Source organism: Bactrocera neohumeralis, chromosome 3, assembly GCF_024586455.1.
Source record: "Bactrocera neohumeralis isolate Rockhampton chromosome 3, APGP_CSIRO_Bneo_wtdbg2-racon-allhic-juicebox.fasta_v2, whole genome shotgun sequence".
NCBI classification, from domain to species: Eukaryota; Metazoa; Arthropoda; class Insecta; order Diptera; family Tephritidae; genus Bactrocera; species Bactrocera neohumeralis.
The window spans coordinates 37,835,098-37,842,047 of record NC_065920.1 but is presented as its reverse complement, the minus strand read 5'-3'; the positions used below and the strand labels follow the sequence as shown (position 1 = coordinate 37,842,047).

Below are 6,950 nucleotides of genomic sequence, written 5' to 3'. Positions count from 1 at the left end.
CTAATACTACTGCTATTACATCCTGGATCGCAGGGCCATTCCGAAACAAACTCGTCCAGAGTTCTCTCATCCGGAAACCTAAGGATTTGCCTAAGGTGTCTGTAAGCTAAAGGTGATAAGAAGTATACGCCTAAAGCCAGTGTTTTAAAATAGCTGTCGTATCTACGACCATTGGGATTTCGGTTGAAATTTTTTATGCTATTGCGCACTATGGCGCTTATCTGTGGAGGAAAATTACTATTAAAGTGGCCTATTAAATCAAAACGGAAGGTTTCTTTCTCCTTTAATTCCTTCTTTATTCTTCTATAAGTATATCTTTGCTAAATCTTCTAACTGATATTTTAAGTAATTAATTTCCCTTTCATTTTCTTCTAATTTATTTTTCAAGCATAAATTTTCCTCCACCAATTTTTGTTCCCTAAGAGCTCCTGATACTAAACTTAAATTTGTTTGACTGCCTATTTCCCTGGAATTAGCTATCCCTAAAAACCCTACTTCCTCCTAGGCTTCTTTTGCCACGGATGCTAATAGCATCAAATTATTACCGTTGTCAAGCAATCCTGATTCGGTATCATTTTTTAGAAATTAAAAATCTTTCGTTCCCATTTCAATTATTGAATTGGGACTAAAAACATTTTCATATTTAAAATTAGGTTCCGGTGCATTTGGCAAATGCGTGTCCGGAACAGCATCAAGCCTTAGCTTTTTTTTCAACCTCATAGTTACGGAAAAGTGCCGATCACAGGCAAACAGATGTTTAATTTTGGTGTCTCCTACACCCAACCGATTCAGCCAAATTAAATATCGAATAAAAATACAAATAAAGAAACCCTACACCTTACAACCAAAATCTTATTTATATTTATTTTAAATGAAGCAAATACTATTATACTTTTCTACTTATTAAACTATTATTTATTTTTAAATACTACACGTAATATATATACTATTCTATAATATATTTATAATTTTCCTACCAAAATACTGTAATTTTTGAAATTTTTTCTACACTAAGTACTACAATCAATAATGTGATACAATAAAATATTTATTTTTATTTAACATACAAGTACGTAGTAGAATTTAATTACAAATATATTATTACTATATGTACTTAGATTAGTAAATTACATATGTATGTATATTTAAGAACTATTATATTAACTCGATAAAATATCATGCACAAAGTTTAAATTTAAAAAATACTATATACAAATACTCGTAGTTTTTAACTTTCCTTTTCCTTACAAGGAAAGTTGAAAATATGCTCTCCGCTTTCGCATCCAACCACACACTTCCCCACTTTTGACATTTTCACTAAATTATACAAAAATACTAAATTAATAACTTTGAAAATACATACATAAGTATATATGTATATAAATATTAAATTGCAAAATCATTAAAACACATAATACACAAAAATTTTCCTTACCAAATATGCACCCACTTCTATGAAATTTCGTTTCACACTGATTTTTCAGTTAATTATAGCGGTTTATTTCTGGCATCCCGCCTTTTCTGAAATCAGCTGATAGAAATTCTCTGATCTCTATCGCTGTCAAATAATCAGGGAACGCATTTGAGAGAAAAAGAGAGCCAATGCTAAAGTCTCCTATCATATTATCATTAAGCATATAAGCATTTTTTATAACATTTTCCATTATGGCCAGATCGAACAAAATAAGAATTTTTGGGCATTTTAAATTAAAATACCCAACATTTATTACGATTGCAAATTATTATATGTATATTGGACTTTTAATATATGGCGAAACTACTTAATTCCTTTTTTATGATTTTATGGTATAATAAAACAACTGACTTTCGATCTTTCAATACTTAATAAGGTGAATTAAGCCTGTTAGTCTCAATTAATAAATGTTTTTAATCATTTGTAATAAAAAAATTAATTCTATTATGCATCAAATTACAAATTGTTTCATGAAATATATTTAAATTTCGCATTTTCTTTGATTTTCATTGTTTTAAATTTTTATTAGCTATCTTGAACGGCGGCAACAAATTCCTCCGTTCACATACATATATTTTTGGTATAATTTCAATCTGGCCGTTCCAGTCATTCCAATTGCAAAACGTCAAAACCTACCCAATCCAGTCAACTGTCAAAGTTCGGTAGGTGAGCGGCTCTCACATTTCCAGTGACAGGAGAGTTGGGGATCTCTTTATCTCTGTTATCCATGGCGACTGTGCGCATTCCCTCTCCGAATACGAATAGTGTATACATAAGTACATATATGTACTAAACATATATGTTATATATATATATGTTATTCGTTATATTTACATAAATAATATTCTAATAATTGAAAACAAACAAAAAAAACAATGGCTGACAGTGATAATTTAGAAATTGAAAGTATAGAGCCTACAAAGAAAGCAAAATTAGACGACGACACACAATCAAGTCATCAGAGTAAATTATATTTTTTTATTATTAACTACATTAAGCACGTGAATATGTTTTAACAAAAAATTAACTAAAAAATTGGATAAATTTATTATATATCATTAATTATAAATAAAATACAAATAAATTCTATATATGTATAATATATTACAGATTAATATAACAATATATTCATAATAATAAATATAATATGCATCTACATACATATATAGTATAGTAGCGGACCCGGTGCCTGCTTCGCACGGCAAAACAAAATAAGAAAAGAAACACACTTGTTTTTAATAAAGTTGGTTTTGTTCCCTATTATTCAACTTTTAATTCTAGTTTCTTACAATCTTAGACTTTGTATCACTTAAACTATCTTAGAGCTCTTTCGTAGACAACATTTTTGGTTTTGCCATGAGTTGCTGTGTAGATAAAGGCTTGCCAACACGTGAGCACGAATATGTACATATGTTTCGTCATCACTCTCCGTGTGAAAAGCAAGGATATTCTAAATCAATTCCACACAATTCCAACGATTGCCCTTGCGCTTTATTTATTGTAATAGCAAATGCAAGACGTATTGGAAACTGTAGTCTTTTGAATTCAAAAGGTAAATCTGATGGAATCATTGGAATTCGTGGAATCAATACACCTTCACCTTTAAACTTTCCCTTTAAAATTGTTGCTTCGATCAAATTGTTCATGACCTTTTTAACCGCTAATCTTGTCCCATTGCATAATCGTGGTTGATTTATATTTCGAAGCATAATAATGGGAGCACTCACTTTCAATTGTAAACGATGAGGTGGAAATCCGGGTAAATCCAATAAATTCAAAAATTCTGTCGGATAATGAACAGTGTCGTCTTGATTCGTAACCGTGTCAACTGATTGATATGTTACAACCTCGTCAGGAACATGGGTTAAAATGTCTGCATTCATTACAAAAACCAATTATCAAAATCTATTAATAAAACCAGTTGTAAGAAATAAACTAATAGTTCACTTAGAAACAGATGAAATATTTTTGTCCGAAAATTCTATGTTAAAAGAACCAAAAAACTGAAAAATATCCAACAATATAAAAATTTGTAAAAAAGATACAACCATTAACTTAAGAGAATCCAAATGTATTTCTAAATTAGTTGAGGGCAAAGAATCGCTGTGTGATTTCAGTAATGCAGACCATATCCCGGAAATCGAAGAGATTGACAACAGCTTAATCCTACTTAACAACTTTAACGCCAGTCTAATACAGAATAATATAACCCATCATCTGAAAGGAACATACTATCTCGTACACTATTGGAATGAGAACATAACCGTAAATAATAAAGAATTCAGCAACAAGGAGAAAACTATTTTGAAACCCGGAGCACCACTCATCCAAATGACCCCAATAGAATTGGAGCGTCTTCAAATATTATCATTGGAATCCCTACACGCATTCAACATAAAAAATAGGAAACAATTAGACCAAATAAATACAGATTCCTCCTCGAACCGAATAGCTATAATTTTTCTATCGGCCATTATTATAGCAATAGTTGTAATACAAAAATTTTGTATAAAGCCAAAGGAAAACCTAATCCTACAAATTGGAAAAGTTCCGACAGAAATCATGAGTGAAACGAACAATTTTCCTAGATCAGTCCAACCACAATTTAATAACATACCATACTTTTAAAGCTACTTGAGGACAAGTAGGAATTTGAGGAGGGAGAGTTAATACAACAAATATTTATTTCAACAATATTCATTGCTACAATGTAATTGTTAAAGGTTGGTACGCAGCTCTCAAGTAATTGCTCAAGAAAAAAAATACATTATTTCTCAAGTAATTTTGGCAGCTGGTTACGCATTGTGAATGATCTACATTAGAAGAGCAAGAGAGAATAAACAAAGAAAACAAACTTTGTGCGTAATATGTATGTGTGTATGTGTATTGTAACATAAATATTTTCATTGAGATTTAAGAAATGTTGTTGATGATTGGTAGGTTTTATACAACATTTCAAAATGGAATATACTTCATAATAATGATTTCAACTAATTTAGGATGAATTTGACGATTACTTCGAATTTCCTTCAAGAAGCAATTGTTGATTTGATCTTTCTTCGCAAAACAAGGTTTGCCATATTCACATTTTACTGAAAAAATGTATCAAAAAATGGTACTAGATTTCTTGAGAGCTGCGTACTAGCACAAGTAAGTTTGTCGCAGGAAAGTATCTTGACCGTTTCTTAAGCGTTTTTTTATATGAAGTTTTTACGTTTCTTGAGAGCTGCGTACTAAGCTTAAAGTTCAATAACTTAAAAGTTGACACAACAAATACATATTTATTTCAACATAACAACAATCATTGCAACAATGTTGTTGTTAAAGTTGAATAACATAAACAAACATCCGCTGCAACTCCCAAAAGGGATCGACATTATTGCTGATCAATAAATAATAATATCAACAACAATAATCAACTTCAATTCTGCTGACCATTCAACATCCGTTAAACTCTGCCGACGCCGCTGCCGTTGAACCACAGCTAGCTTAGGGTATTTTTAAGATTCTATGTATCAGTTTCTTTTGGAAATTCAATAAAGAAGAACTTAACTTACATAAGTATGTAGATGCATATATATCTATTTATATAAATTATTTCTAATCTATACTTATATGTAAAAATAAGTCCGTATATGTACGTCACCGAACTAATCATAAACGCGTAGTGCGATTTCAACCAAACTTATACATTACGTAGGCAGTGGTCCATATATGGTTTATATGAAGTTTGGTTGAAATCCGATAACGCATGTGTGTGCGGTGCGTATGTGAAGTGAGTGTGTTTTTGTTGCAGGCATGTTTTGTACCGCATACAGCATACATTTTGGTTTTGGAGAGCATTGCACGGAGTGATGCAAATAGCAATTTGTTATCTTTTCTCTTTGGACGTCATTGGTGATTGATCTTATCATAATCGATTTTTGAAAATATTAATTTCTTTGCATTTTTTGGTGAGTATTTTGATAAAAATAAATTAATTTTCGTTCTAATCATCGTTTTAGTTTGAATATTTTGTTAAAAAAAAAATTTAAAAAAAAACAATGATTAATGAGATAAAAATCGATTGTTTTGCTAAACAAGTGTTCTGAATGTTACAAGTGCATCATATGATTTTGTGACATAATCTCAAATTTGATATTTCGTGAAAAAAATTAAAAAATTGAGTGAATTTTTTTGTTTAATGTACGATTAGTGAGCTAAAAATTACTTGGACTTTTTGGCCAATTTTTAATTGAATTTTGTCACATTTTCAGCAGATTTTCGTGTCTTTTCGTCACTTTTTGGTGCTTTTCGAGTGCAGACGATCTCGAACTTTTCATTTTCGCTTCCGAACGGTAAGACAAAAATTATTTCGATTTTTTGGCCAATTTTTAATTGAATTTTGACACATTTTCAGCATATTTTTTAACAATTTTCGTGTCTTTTCGTGACTTTTTGGTGCTTTTCGAGTCCAGAATTTGCTGGATTTTATCAATTTATTTCTGAAGTTCTTTATTATCTTTAGTTTAGGTTCTTCTAAAAATGCCACGAAGAGCAAGAGCTTCATGAACATAATGATTTGATGAATACTTTTCGGACAGTACTTGATCAGATGCCGTCTGATGATGATAAAATCGTGATTCGTGCTGATAGAAGGCCAATCGGAGAACACGAACGAAGATTTAATGCACCTATAAATAATGAAGTTGCTGTGGTGATTGTCGGCGATGAGTTTCAATCACGTGACATTGTATTGCGTAGAAGAAATATTCAATTACAACGTTTATGTGAAACACATCGCTCTTACGATGCCCTACAGTACCCAATTTTGTTTTGCCGGGGTGAAGATGGATACTCTATTATTTTAAAAATGTTAGATCCCGCAAACCCACGTGAGTGTTTGTTGTGTTTAAATACTCTTCCAATTTTGTTTAACAAGAATTAGTATGAAAATCAGGAAAATCATATTTTGAAATGTCGGGGACTCTTTCATCAATATGTCGTAGACATGTATGCAAAGATAGAAACAGAGCGTTTGAACTTTATTCGATTCAATCAACGGAAGTTGCGATCAGAAGAGTATATACATAAGTACATCTACATAATGATGCAAATGTTGACAATGTTGGACAAGTTGTTATTTTACCAGCAAGCACAGGCAGTCCAAGGCACATGCATGAATATGCACAAGATGCCATTTGCTATGTTCGTTTCTATGGTCGACCAGATTTGTTTATTACATTTACATGTAATCCACAATGGGACGAAGTGAAGCAATATTTCTAAGAAGGGCAATCTTCTACAGACCGTCACGACATAACTGCACGGGTATTTAGACAGAAGCTGAAGTCATTGATGGATTCTATTATTAAACATCAGGTTTTCGGCGAAGTATTCGGTGGAATGGCAAAAGAGAGGATTACCACATGCCCATATTATGGTATGGTGAGTCAACAAAATAACAAGCGATCAAATGGATGACATCATCTCAGCA

At 31.4% G+C, this 6,950-nt stretch overlaps 1 long non-coding RNA gene across 1 annotated transcript; it reads left to right on the top strand.

Annotated features, from left to right (window-relative positions):
- The first annotated feature begins 3,495 nt into the window (after positions 1 to 3,495).
- Positions 3,496 to 5,048, top strand: LOC126753504 (uncharacterized). Its single transcript, XR_007666162.1, has 2 exons — positions 3,496 to 4,197; positions 4,720 to 5,048. It is a non-coding gene; the product is annotated as an uncharacterized LOC126753504 (long non-coding RNA).
- The last annotated feature ends 1,902 nt before the right edge of the window (positions 5,049 to 6,950 follow it).